The sequence below is a fragment of the Mobula birostris genome, chromosome X, assembly GCF_030028105.1.
Source record: "Mobula birostris isolate sMobBir1 chromosome X, sMobBir1.hap1, whole genome shotgun sequence".
Lineage (NCBI taxonomy): Eukaryota > Metazoa > Chordata > Chondrichthyes > Myliobatiformes > Myliobatidae > Mobula > Mobula birostris.
Window position 1 is genome coordinate 37,733,108 of NC_092402.1, and position 15,917 is coordinate 37,749,024.

Below are 15,917 nucleotides of genomic sequence, written 5' to 3' on the forward strand. Positions count from 1 at the left end.
TTACTGTATTCTATTTGAATTTTATGTTTGAGTTAACTATCATCAGTTATACTTTAAACAGATGTGTAGCTCATTATATTTATAAGAACATTCGTAATGGAAGAGGACACTTAGCCCACTAAATCTCATCCCATGGGGTTGCTAATCTCCTAAACACAAGGGATTTCTACTGCTTTAGTGGCAGATTAATCTAACATTTATTTTTCAGTAAGTACAGAAGTCTCTCCAGATATCTGTTCGAAATAGGCTTGTCAAAAATTTCCATTTATATACTTTGATCCTAACACCTTGGTGTACTTTGATATATAGGGCCATTTTATATCTGCCATTTCATCTTCTGTATATTTATGTGACCATAAGACTATAAGACATGGGAGCAGAATTAGGCCATTCAGCCCATCGAGTCTTCTCCGCCGTTTCTTCATGGCTGACTCATTATCCCTCTCAACCTCATTCTCCGCCTTCTCCCTATAACCTTCAATGTCCTGACTAATCAAAAGCCTATCAAAAAAACGTGTCAGAAGTGCAATGTCATGATAATAGTTGGGGATTTTTAATGAAAGTGGATTGGAAAAACCAGGCCAGCACTGGACCTCAAGAGAGAGAATTTGTAGAATGTCTAAGCAATGGCTTTTTAGAACAACTAGTTGTTAAGCCCACTAGGGGATCAGCCGTGCTGGATTGGGTGTTGTGCAATGATTCGGAGGTGATAAGAGAGTTTAAGGTTAAAAAACCCTTAGGGAACAGTGATCACAATATGATCAAGATCACTTTGAAATTTGAGAAGGAGAAACTAAATTCCAATGTGTCGGTATTTCAGTGGAATAAAGGAAATTACAATGGCATAAGAGGAGAACTGGCCAAAGTTGACTGGAAAGTTACACTAGCAGGAAGAATAGCAGAGCAGCAATGGCTGGAGTTTCTGTGAAAAATGAAGAAAGTGCAAAACAGATATATTCCAAATAAGAAGAAATTTTCGCATGGAGGGTCACTACTATGGCTGACAAATGAAGTCAGAGCCAAAGTAAAAGCAAAAGAGGGAGCATACAAGGAAGCCAGAGCTAGTGGGAAGATAGAAAATTGGGGAGCTTTTAAAAACTTGCAGAAGGAAACCAAGAAGGTCATTCAGAAGGAAAAGATGAATTATGAAAGGAAGCTGGTGACTAATATCAAAGAAGGTACTACAAGTTTTTTTAAGTATATATAGGGTAAAAGAGAGTTGAGGGTAGATATAGGACTAATAGAAAATGACGCTGGAGATATTGTAATGAGAGATGCAGAGATGGCAGAGGAACTGAATGCATATTTTGCATCAATCTTCACAGTAGAAGACATCTGACATTCAAGATTGGCGGGGAAGTGAAGTGTGTGCAGTGAAAATTATGACTGAGAAGGTGCTCAGGAAGCTCAATGGTCTGAGGGTCGATAAATCTCCTGGACCTGATGGAATGCACCCTTGGGTTCTGAAGGAAGTAGCTGGAGAGATTGCGAAGGCACTAACAATGATCTTTCAAGAATCGATAGATCCTGGCATTGTATCGGATAACTGGAAAATTGCAAATGTTACTCCGCTATTTAAGAAGGGTGGGAGGCAGCAGAAAGGAAAGTATAGACATGTTAGCCTGACATCAGTGGTTGGGAATGTTGTTGGAATCGATTGTTAAGGATGAGATTATGGAGTATCTGGAGATAAATGACAAGATAGGCCAAAGTCGGCATGGTTTCCTGAAAGGAAAATCCTGCCTGACTAACCTATTGGAATTTTTTGAGGAAATTACAAGCAGGGTAGACAAAGGAGATGCAGTAGGTGTGGTGTACTTTGATTTTCAGAAGGCCTTTGACAAGGAGCCGCACATGAGGTTGCTTAGTAAGATAAGACCCCATGGAATTACAGGGAAGTTACTAGCGTGGGTGGAGCATCGGCTGATCGGCAGAAAACAGAGTGGGAATAAAGGGAGCCTATTCTAGCTGGCTGCCAGATACCAGTGGAGTTCCACAGGGGTCAGTGTTGGGACCGCTGCTTTTTACAATGTATGCCAATGATTTGGACTATGGGATTAATGGATTTGTGGCTAAATTTGCTGATGATGCAAAGATAGATGGAGGAACGGGTAGTGTTGAGGAAACAGAGAGCCTACAGAGAGACTTGGATAATTTAGGGGAATAGGCAAAGAAATGGCGAATAAAATATAATGTTGGAAAGTGTATGGTCATGCACTTTGGTGGAAGAAATAGATGGGCAGACTATTATTTAGATGGGGAGAGAATTCAAAATGCAGAGATGCAAAGGGACTTGGGAGTCCTTGTGCAGGATACCCTAAAGGTTAACCTCCAGGCTGAGTCAATGGTGAAGAAGGCGAATGCAATGTTGGCATTCATTTCTAGAGGTATATGATATAAGAGCAGGGATGTGATAATGAGGCTCTATAAGGCACTCGTGAGACCACACTTGGAGTATTGTGTGCAGTTTTGGGCTCCTTATTTTAGAAAGGATATACTGACATTGGAGAGGGTTCAGAGAATGATTCCAGGAATGAAAAGGTTACTGTATGAGAAACGTCTGGCAACTCTTGGACTGTATTCCCTGGAGTTCAGGAGAATGAGGGGTTTCTCATAGAAACATTCCGAATGTTAAAAGGCCTGAACAGTTTAGATAAGGCAAAGTTATTTCCCATGGTAGGGGAGTCTAGGACAAGAGGACACGACTTCAGGATTGAAAGACGTCCATTTAGAACAGAGATGCGAAGAAATTACTTTAGTCAGAGGGTGGTAAATCTGTGGAATTTGTTGCCACGAGTGGCTGTGGAGGCCAAGTCATTGGGTGCATTTAAGGCAGAGATAGATAGGTTCTTCATTAGCCAGGGCATCAAAGGGTATGGGGGGAAGGCAGGGGAGTGGAGATGACTGGAATAATTGGATCAGCCCATGATTGAATGGTGGAGCAGACTCAATGGGCCGAATGGCCTACTTCTGCTCCTTTATCTTATGGTTATGGTACTGTCTACAAATTTTGGGAGGATGTATCTTCCTGACTCTTTTCAAGGATTTAGTTAAATAACAACATTGCTCAAGATCAAGGAGAGCTTCCATGCCACTGTTATCAGACACTTGAATGGATCTCTTCTATGCTAAAGGTGAATTCATTTCCTCCTCTACCTCCTTGTTGCCATTGCACACTAATTATTACTCTCTCTCTATCTGATACACTACATTCTGCATTCTAGTTTTTTTATTTCCTCAAAGTGACATGACATGTCCTGCCTGGATGGTATACATGACAATAATAAACCAATTCCAATTCCAGCTCCAAGGTTCCTGATCTGGGAGTTTTAAAGTACTCATTTTCATTTCCAAATCCTTCTCTAACATTGTTTTTTTTTCTCTATCTCTGCAATCCCTTTCAAACTTACAACATTCTGCAATATCTTTGCTCCTTTAATTCTGGCGTGAGTAATGATATATTCCTCGGAGAAATAGAAATACAATGAGAAACATGTTCTATCCATGGCTAAGTAAATTAAAGATGCTATCAACTTGAAAGAAAAGGCATATTACATTGTAAAGATTAATAGTAAGCCAGAAAATTGGAAAAGTTTAGCAATAAGAAAGGTATGACTAAAACAAAAGAAGAGAAAACAGATTATGAGAGTAGCCTAATTACAAAAATATAACAAGAAATACACAAGAATGTTAAAAGGAAGAGGGTAGCTTGTACTTCACAAGATGAGGCCAAAGAATTAATGATAGGAAGTAAGAAGACAGAGGATTTTAGATATTCTCTTTTCATGTCTTCTGAACATTCTAAAAGCATTCTAACAACCACAGAAAATGAGAGAGCAAAAGCAGTACAGACAGGGTGACTAGAAGGGTTATCTTAAAGCAATGCCTATCACTGAGGGAAGGTGCCTGCGAAAATACAGAGACTAAAGGTTAACAAGTCTCCTGGAACTGATGGCCTTTGTTTGAAAATGTTAAAGGAGAGTCTACAGAGATTATAGTTGCATTTCTTCCGATGAGCTGGTGGCACTCTTTTCTACTCTGAAGAAACTCAGCTTCAGAAGAAGCTGGCCCTTGCAGAAAGCTGTACAGCAAATGACTGGGGGGCTGGAACATAAGACACTAAGACCATATGATGTAGGAGCAGAATTAGGCCATTCAGCCCATCAAGCCTGCTCCACCATTTGATCATGGTTGATCTGTTATCCCTCTCAATCCCATTTTCCTGCCTTTTCCCAATAACCCTTGACACCCTTACTAATCACAAACCTATGAGCCTCCGCTTTAAATATACTTTATGACTTGGCTTCTACACCTATCTGTGGCAATGAATTCCACAGATTCACTACCCTCTCACTAAAGGAGTTCCTCCTCATCTCTGTCCTTCCATTCTGAGGCTGCACCTTCTGGTCCTAGACTTTTCCACTGAGCATGTGAAGAAAGAGTAGGTTGAGAGGGAAGAAAAATGTGAACATGAGATCCAACTCAGAAAGCCCCTTTCAGCATGGAAGCAACTTCATTGTAACATCAATAACTCCAAACTTGATCAGACACCAGAGTAGTTAACGATTCCACACTGTTGTGACTGACTAAGACTGAGCCACACGGAAGTTGTAACTGGAAAATATAAAAATCTTTATTCACACAGCGAGCCTCCATGAGAGAGAGAGTTCAGGAGAATTCAAGAGAATTTCATTCTCCTGACTGAATGTTTTATACTTCTTCAACACAAAGATAACAAGAAATGATTAACAACAGTTTTGATTGTTATAATCACCTTCTTAACTTTAGCATTTTGAATATAGTCAGGTAAATTTACAGAACTACGTGTTTACATTGGTAGCACATTCCAACTAACAGAGTTTCCTTGAATACCCAAAGCTGGTATCCATTCCAAAAACCTCCTGAGTACCCAAAAGCCTCAGACACCCAAAATATACCCCTTTTGTTACAGTGTTGAGGGATAGCTCCATGAATGTACAACTAACAAGCAGGTTATGTGCAAAACAGATCTGTCCTGAACCGTTCATTAAGTGCGAGGCACCTATAACAAATGTGTTAATCACTGGAACATTCATCTAATGCAACACACACAAAGTGCTGGAGGTATTTCACAGGTCAGGCAGCAGCTGTGGAAAGAAACAGTCAATGTTTTGAGCCGAGATTCTTTATAGGGACTGGATCGTCCAATCCTCTCCATCGATGCTGCTTGATCTGTTGAGTTCCTCCAGCACTTCGTGTGTTACTCTGGCAGAATCTTTTGTGTTAATATTCATCTACTGTCTTCCCCTATGTAGTTGTAATGCGACAAAATCAGAGTGTCGCACACCTAATGATTTGTTTTACTACCTACAGAGTATCTGTTGGAAGTTAAATTGTGTACAGGTTTTATTTCCTGAAGGCTGGTTATGCTATCCATAATTTCATAACTACAGAATAACCATATAACCATATAACAATTACAGCATGGAAACAGGCCATCTCGGCCCTTCTAGTCCGTGCTGAACTCTTACTCTCACCTAGTCCCACCGACCTGCACTCAGCCCATAACCCTCCTTTCCTTTCTTCTCCATGTAGTTGTTCAATTTAACTTTAAACGACAACATCGAACCTGCCTCAACCACTTCTGCTGGAAGCTCGTTCCACACAGCTACCACTCTCTGAGCAAAGAAGTTCCCCCTCATGTTACCCCTAAACTTTTGCCCTTTAACTCTCAACTCATGTCCTCTTGTTTGAATCTTCCCCACTCTCAATGGAAAAACCCTACCCACGTCAACTCTATCTATCCCCCTCATAACTTTAAATACCTCTATCAAGTCCCCCCTCAACCTTCTACGTTCCAAAGAATAAAGACCCAATTTGTTCAACCTTTCTCTGTAACTTAGGTGATGAAACCCAGGTAACATTCTAGTAAATCTTCTTTGTACTCTCTCTATTTTGTTGACATCTTTCCTATAATTTGGTGACCAGAACTGTACACAATACTCCAAATTTGGCCTCACCAATACCTTGTGCAATTTCAACATTACATCCCAACTCCTATACTCAATGTTCTGATTTATAAAGGCCAGCATACCAAAAGCTTTCTTCACCACCCTATCCACATGAGATTCCACCTTCAGGGAACTATGCACCGTTATTCCTAGATCCCTCTGTTCTACTGCATTCTTCAATGCCCTACCAGTTACCATGTATGTCCTATTTTGATTAGTCCTACCAAAATGTAACACCTCACGTTTATCAGCATTAAACTCCATCTGCCATCTTTCAGCCCACTCTTCTAACTGGCCTAAATCTCTCTGCAAGCTTTGAAAACCTACTTCATTATCCACAACACCACCTATCTTAGTATCATCTGCATACTTACTCACCTAATTTACCACCCCATCATCCAGATCATTAATGTATATGACAAATAACATTGGACCCAGTACAGATCCCTGAGGCACACCACTAGTCACCGACCTCCAATCTGACAAACAGTTATCCACCACCATTCTCTGGCGTCTCCCATCGAGCCACTGCTGAATCCATTTTACTACTTCAATATTAATACCTAACAATTGAACCTTCCTAACCAGCCTTCTGTGTGGGACCTTGTCAAAGGCCTTACTGAAGTCCATATAGACAACATCCACCACTTTACCCTCATCAACTTTCCTAGTAACCTCTTCAAAAAATTCAATAAGATTTGTCAAACATGACCTTCCACGCACAAATCCATGTTGACTGTTCCTAATCAGACCCTGTCTATCCAGATAATTATATATACCATCCCTAAGAATGCTTTCCATCAATTTACCCACCACTGACGTCAAACTCACAGGCTAATAATTGCTAGGTTTGCTCTTAGAACCCTTTTTAAACAATGGAACAACATGAGCAATACGCCAATCCTCCGGCACCATCCCCGTTTCTAATGACATTCAAAATATTTCTGTCAGAGCCCCTGCTATTTCCACACTAAGAAGGAGACGAGTTATTAACTTCAAACTTTCTGCATAATCACTCAAAGAGCTGACCTGCATGTGCATGTAACGAGAGCTGTATAACTCATCTCCTTCTACCTTAGGCCACAAACTTATCAATCACCCCTGCTGTGGACACTCTCTGGAGGTCCAAGATCTGTATGCTCCACAAATGCTGGACTAAGTGTGTAAATGTAGGAGGGAACTATGTTGAAAAATAAATGTGGTAGGTTTTCTAAAATTGACTCCTTCTACCTTAGGCCACTGATTTATCAATCACCCATCGTATACAACTTGCAATTGCTTTTATATTCATATTTGTTGTTTTATATTGTTTTATTAGTTTTATTGGTTTTTTTCTTTTTTTGTGTTCTTTATTCTTATTCTGTTTTTCTATGCAGCATCAGATCTGGAGTAACAATCATTCTGTTTTCCTTTACACCTGTTTACTGAAGAGTGACAATAAACATATTGAATCATAATCTTGAATCTTTAGGCACCAAATTCCCACACTTCTTTCAGATAAGCTTGAATGACTATGGTCACTTGAGCAATTGACATAGAAAGTGCTTTATTAGCCAACAGAAATAACTTTCTATTTAGACATGGATGCCTCATCAATACCTACTGAGGTGATGTGATTTAATTCAGAGATGTATGCGCAGTAAACAACTTGCACAATTTCTGTGTGCACCTTGATTTCTAGGCTGTTCGTACGAGTTAACAGACAATCTTTTTCAGAGGTATTCTTCATTAGTAATGCCCAAATTTTGGATAAGACCATAGTTGATCAGAAAGGTCACAGTATATCTTTACAAATGGACTGCCCAGCAGATATTTAGTGCCTGCCTTTAATTCAAAGAAGTATAAGACCAGCAGTGAAGGACAGCATTGATGTAAGATGGTTCTTGCATGTTCAATGCATAATGCTGTTTTCACAGAATCTAAATGAAGGGGCAACAATGGGACCCACACAGTCTTCAACAATGATCTGGTGGGTGGATAAGTGAAGTCTATTCTCCAAAATAGTGATGGACAATTAATATTCATTTTGAAGCAACAAGGATGTTTTGGACAATTTTAAATGCCTGTTTAAATAGAAGCAGCAGTTTTATACAAAGTGATCAGCTTTTTCATACAGTCTTGCCTCAGTCGTCTTTTCCTGTGGCCATCGAGTGAAACAATGTAAAATCAGCCACCTGCCTTTGGGACCTCAGCTCCCACTGCTATATATTTTTACACTTCATTCACCGGGAATCTTTTTAAATATAAACAGGATAAGGGTATCTGGTGTCAAGACCAGCATTTACTGTAAAATCTAATTGCCTCATAATAAAATTAATGCCTCATAAAGGAGGTGGTGGTGATATACTTCCAACTTATGATTGTGTCCTTTGCTGAACAATGGACTTCAAAAGTACATTCAACCAGAGAATTACTTCTTCATGTCATTCAAGCCTAATTTTAGAAGTAGATTAATATCAATATTCTTCAAGATTCATTTTCTGGATCAATAATAAATTGCAATGCTAATCTTAGATAGGGTGCTTTGAATGCTGTATAAGTTTATTTTATAAGCAGCTGTGAAGCATAGATATGGAAAGATCCCCAGTTCAATTCTTCACCTGTGTTTGAGCTAAACTGGCTGGAGAACCAAAGAAAGTGATGGAAGAGAAAAGGTCCCTTTTCAGATTCACGCTTAGCCAGGATATGGATTATTCAGGATCAAGTGCAGGATTAGGCTCTATTATACAGTAATGTCCCTGCTATTGAATTATTTAACAGCCACCACAGTCAAGGTTCAGTGGTGCATGGGGAAGTAGTGGTGAAGCAGATAGATCTGTTGCCTCATGGTGCCAGTGACTCAGGTTCAATCCTGTCCTTCGGTGCCGCTGAGTGGAGTTCCAATGTTCTCCTTCTGACCCTGTGGGTTTACTCCATGTACTTTGGTTTTCTCCCAAACACTAAGACGTGCAGGTTGATAGGTTAATTGGCAACTGTAAATTGCACCTGGTATGTAGGCAAGTGCTAGAATCAGGAAGGAACAATAATCATACTCTTATGCAAACAATAATTATTATAATCATTATATTTTTATGATATAAATGGGATTAGTTTGAGATGTGTATAAATGAGTGCTTGCTAGCTGACATGGATTCAGTGAGCCAAAGGGCCAGTTTTAATGATGCTGATGTGATGATTCTATGACTACATATCAGGGGTAGCCACCTGGGTGAAGCATCAGGGACTAAACGATTTCCATGGGCCATGCCCTGAAAGAAGTTAGTGCTTTCTATAATAGTAATGATGAGAGAATATCAGCTCAGGGGAGAAAAAGGAATATCTCAATGGCAATCAAAAAGGCTATTTTATTTGCAGTGATTTATCCAACATTGGACCCTTCAAATGAGAATGACCAGACTAACACCAGTGACAACTCATATCAAGAGACTGGTGCAAAAGAGAACCAAACCATTTGTACAAAATTTAAATCAGCTTTGTTAAATTTTATATCTGAATAAAATAATTAGCATCAGTCAAGTACTTAATATATGCTTGAAATATTGTGCTTTTTCATAATGATAAAATTGAACCAAATTGTTAACTGAAGTGGTTGAAATTTGATCGAGTGTTCACTTATAAAGACTGACACTTGGATATTTTTGGAGGAAGCTGTCTGTCTAAATGTCATGTAAACTACATGTAGTGTTACTCATGCACAAAATATGTCCCTCTGATGTTTAGCACAGTTTATGATTTTGCACAATCAAAGCAGCATAAGGCCAGAAAGTTGATGCATGTGCACGGCTGGAACAATAATGTCTAACTGAAATAGGACATGTGTTCTTCTTTTTTACTGAGTTTAGCAAAAAGCCTGATCTCCCAGAGTTCATGAGGGAGGATCTCATTGAAACCTACCGGATAATGAAAGGCCTTGATAGTGTGGATGAGCAAAGGATGTTTACATTAGTGTGAGAGCCTAGGATCCAAAGGCACATACTCCAAATAAAGAGACATTCTTTTAAAACTGGAATGCAGAGGACAGAGGAATTCCTTCGGCTAGAGGGTGGTGAATCTGTGAAATTCTTTGCCACAGAGGATTGTGTCGGCAAATCATTGGGTGCACTTTAAGGCAGAGACTAATAGGTTCTTGATTGATAAGGGAGTTATGAGTTATGAAGAGAAGGCAGGAGAATGGGGTTGAAAAACAATCGGCTATGATTGAATGGCGGAACAGACACATTGGGTTGGATGACCTAATCCTGTTCCTCTATCTTATGGTCTTACATTTAAAAAACTAAAACTAACAAAAAGAAATGTGTGGAAGTGTTGTATTTATTGGGCTGGAACGGAGGCAAAGGATCTACATTCACTCCAGACCTCTAGTGAAGATACACTTATAGAGGGATTACTGACTCTATGATTTGTTCAGAAAATAGGACATTCCCTTTCTCCAGCGCTATCAAGTCTTATTAAAAGGAAGAGAAAACAGATCATAACTAAATGCTGTTTTCTCTGTGGCTTAATCACAAGAATTTCAAAATGGTCAGTCAACACAATGAAGCAGCAAATAGCTGATAAAAATCTTTTATTAATGTAAAATTTAATAAATGGATTTCAGTCCTTTTACCTGAAAAAAAAACAAGGGAGCAGAGTTTACAGGCACTGATGACAGATAACAGAGCTGAGCAGAATGCTTACCTCCTGTTAGCTAAAGGCAAGTAGTGGGATTTTAAGATTTCACACCAAGATTTTAGTCTTCAATGTTCCCTCTTCCAGATACTTGAGCTGTCAGAGTTCATCCAAATCATGAAATTAACTCAGTTCGAACAAATACGGAAAATTCCCTTTGAATCAGCAAAGCAGTCAGAACAATATCACTATAATGTTAACAAAGGAGGATATATATACTGGCATCCGGCTGCAAGCAAACTTTTGGTGACCCTCAGTGGGATTGCTGAACTTGAAAAGCTCTCTAATAACTAGTCTTCTCTCGTCGTTTACACATAGCTTCTGCTGCCCTGAGATGGCCAGTCACATGCTGTGGGCCATTGTATTTGTCTCAGCATGGGTCTTAGCTCAGTCTTCCCCAATGATGCAGCTAGTGTACCATCTTTTCATCATAATGCATCATGACATAGGAAGAGGACATTTTGACCCATATAATCCAGGCCAACTCACTGAGCAAACCTAACATTCCCCCACCTCACAAGTAATCTTCACAGTTTCCTATTTTTCCCACCTTCACATCAACAGTGTTTCCCCCCCTTCTCCCCCAACACACCAGATTCAACCTCCCACCTACACAACAGGAGCAATTTACTGTGGTAATTAACCCACCAAGGCACATGTCTTTGGGGTGTGAATGGGAACAAGGACACCCAAAGGCATGCAGGTTGGCATGCTAATTGCCACTCTAAGTTGCCCCCGTGACAGAAGAACATGGTAGTAGCCAGGGAGAAATGTAGGGAAAATAAATTATGGAGGAATGAGATTTCTCTGTGAGATAGCATTGACCTGATGGGCCAAGTGATTGTCCTTCTATGCTGTAAGGAAATATGAAGACTACTTTCCAGCTCATCATGCAATCCAAAGTCTCTCCTAGTGTCAGTACAATGACTTGAAATGTCAATGACCCTTTATCAAAAGTGGAAAAGAATCATGAAGTAAATATGGTTTAGGTTAGAAGAGGGGAAGAGATGGAAGGGATAAAGGAATAGTATGTGATGTGAGAAAAGCAAAGTTGACCAGTTGACACAAAACCACCCAAGAGAGGGTGATGAATTCTTGTTCATCACTTATTTTATTAATCTTGTTAATCCTGCTTAATAGGAGGAGTATAAATGGAAGATGAATAAGGACAGCAGAAGTGTGGGGGGGGGGGGAACACATGCTAGGACCGTGAGAGGCAGATCACAGCAAGTTATGGAAATCTAAAATAAACATGAATGTGAGAAACACTCAGCTGATCAGGTGACATCTGTGGAGTGAGAACAAAATGCCTTTCTGCTGCAGTGGATGACTATGAATAAGAACCTTGCCTGTCTGTGTCAGAACTGCTGGTCCTGATACATAGTCACCGAGTGGTAATGTTACTACAGTTTACTTCTCTCTCCAGAGCTGTTACTTGATCTGATGAGGATTTCCATTATTATTTTGAATTCACATATACGGTATCTCACAGTTCCAGTACATTACTTTTGCTCTTTTTACAGTCCTTATTCATCTTCCTGTATTTTCACTCCTCGGGATTGCTATTAACGAGCATTCATCACCCTCCCTAAGACAGCACCAATAGTATTTGTGTCACTTGTACAATCATGAATTCCACGCTATCACAGATATCCCCTTAGTTCCTCACAACTCTCCTTACTCTGCAATTTAAAATATAGTTTTTTCTGACTTTTCCAGTTCTGATGAACGTTCATCAACCTGAAACATGAGTTTCAGCAGAGTTGCAACAACACAGAGAACAAGATACAATTCTTCAAACTCTACTAATCAATACTGCAAATGCAACAAGGCAGCACAGAAGCATAGTAATTAAAGCCGTTGCTATACAGTTCCAGATAACCAGTTTGATTCTGGCCTTGGGTGCTTCCTGTTCACATCCCTCCTAGTGGCAGTGTGTGTGTGTTTCTTTTTTCTCAGGTTCCACACCTCGAAGACAAATTGGTCAGTTGAATGACTACGTAGTGTAAGTGGGTTTTTATATCCCTTTGCTTTTATGTTCTAGTCCTCTTGAAATGAATGCCTTCTAAAGCTTCAGTCTGTCACCTTTGCTTTTATATTCTAGACCTCTTAAGCTGAATGCTACCATTGCATTTACCTTTCTTACCACCAACTTAACTTGCAAGATAAATGTTAAGGAATTCTGCACGAGGACTTCCAAGTCCCTTTGCACTTCTGATTTTTGATTTTTTTTGCCGTTTAGAAAGTCTGCTCCTTTACTCCTTCCACCAAAGTGCATGACCGTACATTTCCCAACACTATATACCATCTGCCCATTCTCCCAATCTGTCTAAGTGCTCCTGCAGACTCCCTGCTTCCTCAATACTACCAGCACCTCCACCTAATCTTTGTATCATCTGCAAACTTGGCTGCAAAGCTATCAATTCTTTCATCAAAATCATTGACATATAACATGAAAAACATGGTCCCAACACTGACCCCTGAGAACTATCACTAGTCACCAGCAACCAACTATAAAAGGCCCCCTTTTTTCCCACTCTTTGCCTCCTTCAAGTCAGCCAATCTTCTATCCTTGCTAGTATCTTTCCTGTAATACCATGGGCTCTTATCTTGCTCAGCAGACTCATGTGCGGCACTTTCTAAAAGGGCCTTCTGAAAATCTAAGTAAACAACATCCACAGTCTCTCCTTTGTCTTTCCTGCTTGTTATTTTCTCAAAGAATTCCAATAGATTTGTCAGGCCAGATTTCCCCTGAAGGAAACCATGCTTTATTATGTGCTTCCAAGTACCCTGAAACCTAATCTTGAACAATCGACTCCAACATCTTCCCAGCCACTGAAGTCAGGCTAACTGGCCAATAATTTCCTTTCTTCTGCTTCCCTTCTTAAACAATAGCAAGACATTTGCAACTTTCCAGTCCTCCAGGACCATTCAAGAATCTAGTGTTCCTTGAAGGATCATTGCTAATACCTCCACAATCTTTTCAGCTGCTTCTTTCAGAACCCTGGAATGTAGTCTATCTGGTCCAGGTGGCTTTACTACCTTCAGAACTTATAGCTTCACAAGTATCTTCTTCTTTGTAAGAGCAATGATACTCACTTCTGCCCTCTGCTACTCTCAAATTTCTGGCATACTGCCGGTATCTTCCACAGTTGATGATAGATGCAAAATAATTCATAAGTTCATCCACCATTTCTTTGTCCCCCATTGCTAGCTCTTCAGTGTCATTTTCCAGCAGTCTGTTATCCACCCTCACCTCTCTTTTACTCTTCATATAGCTGAAAAAGATCTTTTGGTATTATCATTTATATTATTGACTAGCTTACTTTTGTATTTCATCTTTTCTTTCCTTGTGGCTTTTTTAGTTGCCTTCTGTTGGTTTTTAAAAGCTTCTCAATCCTCTAACTTCCCATTAATTTTTGTTATATTATACAGCCTCACTTTTGCTGTTATGCTGATAAGAGACAATATTACTGATGAAACCAGTCAAACATGGCTGTTGCAAAATTAGGTTAGATTAGATTCAACTTTATTGTCATTATGCTGAGTACAGATGCAAAGCCAATGAAATGCATTTAGCATCTGACCAGAAATGCAAAGAATAGTGTTATTTACAAAATAACTGCGAATAAAAAAAGTGCTACAGCACACAAATATAAAAGTACTGAGACAGTACAATACGGATACAATATGGATTGCTATTAGAAAAACCTGGCACATTGGCATTCACGTCCCATTATTTTTTGTGGTCCTTCACTGCAGTCATTGGGTTGAAATGTATTGCTAGTCAGCAGTTAGTCCCACAATAAACCATGGTACAGCTGCAGTGTGCTGACAGAATGCTGTGGACTTGTGTAGTAACCACAGCAAAGGTGCACTGCAAATGATGGTTATGTGATTAGCACCTTGTCATTCTCAATTGAAAGCATAGCTGAGACAGCTTTACAGCACTTTGCTCTATCCAATTGTAAATATCCTACTGTGAGCTATCCGGAGGATAGAACAAGCAAATGGGGCCTTTACATCTTGTGGAAAAGTGCATTTGCTAGATTTACAAAAGCTCAAATAAACCCTTCATTTTTACTCTAAACATAGCTGGCAAAGCCAGCATTGTTCATTCATTTGAACTAGGTCACTGATCATTATTTAAAACAATATAGTTAAACCTGATAGAAATCCTTGGGACATTTTCAGGAGTTCTGGAATAGAGGGAGCAGCTAAGTCAATTCAAACAAAAAACACTCTTCAACAAAATAACTTCACAATTTAACTTCCACTGTTTCTTTAAGTCCATCAAAGCTAGTCATCGGCTATGGGACATTTTGATTATGTATCATTATAACTAGATGGGAAGGACAATAAATAAATAATCATGTTAATCATGATCATGTTGAGATCAGGGAATGTAATTTACAGGAAGATGTTTCCTGCTTGGCATTGCTGCCTTGCACACCTCCACCCTTAAGTCAGCTACAGAATCATCAGCCAGGGACCACCTCTCATTGATGTTTCAGCCCTGGTACATCTCCTGGTGACAGAGCAGTGGTAGGGGCATCTCCCTGCTCCCCCCTGCTGCTTTCAATGGGGTTAGTCAGTCCCCAATTTCTGTCCTTCCTCCTCAGCCACAGGCAAATGCTGCCCTTTTCTGCCTCTTCGGACAACTCTCTGGTGGCCCTCCTGAGCCTCGCTCTAGTCACTGCCCTATCACAGAGTAACCTTGTTGTTAATGTGCTGACGAAGCCCGGGCATCCTACTTCCACACAGTAGATGATGGCCCTCCAGCCAGCATCCTTACACTCAGCTGCCAGATCTCAGTACTTCAGCCTCTTCCACTCATGGGCAGCCTCCACCCCTTCCTCCCATGGGATGGTTAACTCAGTGAGGAGGACAGTCTTGGCGGCCGTGATCCACAGCACTATGCCTGGGCAGAGAGATATGATGGTGATTTCCACGGGGAACTGTAGCTGTCTGCCGAGATCAGCCCTCATGTTCCACTCCTTTGCTGCAGAGGGGAGTCGTGAAGGACCTCTTGGGCAGATGCATTCAGCACTCATACCAGCCTGAACAAATGGGATGAGTTTTTGTCCCGCTGGGGAAAGGCTGCTTCTCACATCCTGCGTGCAGATCTCTAGCACCTCTGCCAGCTTTTTTAGGGCCTGGTCATGCTGCCATCAGTAGTGCTCTTGGGACTGGGCAGTCTTGCGTCCTGCCAGGATATGTTGGAGGTTGGCATTGGTGGTATCACACAGGGGGCAGCTA

The 15,917-nt window shown here is 40.3% G+C and overlaps 1 protein-coding gene across 1 annotated transcript in view; it reads right to left on the reverse strand.

Annotated features, from left to right (window-relative positions):
• The window catches only part of LOC140191498 (G protein-activated inward rectifier potassium channel 1-like), a 63,970-nt gene that overhangs the window by 18,588 nt on the left and 29,465 nt on the right, over positions 1-15,917 (reverse strand). The window lies entirely within an intron of this gene.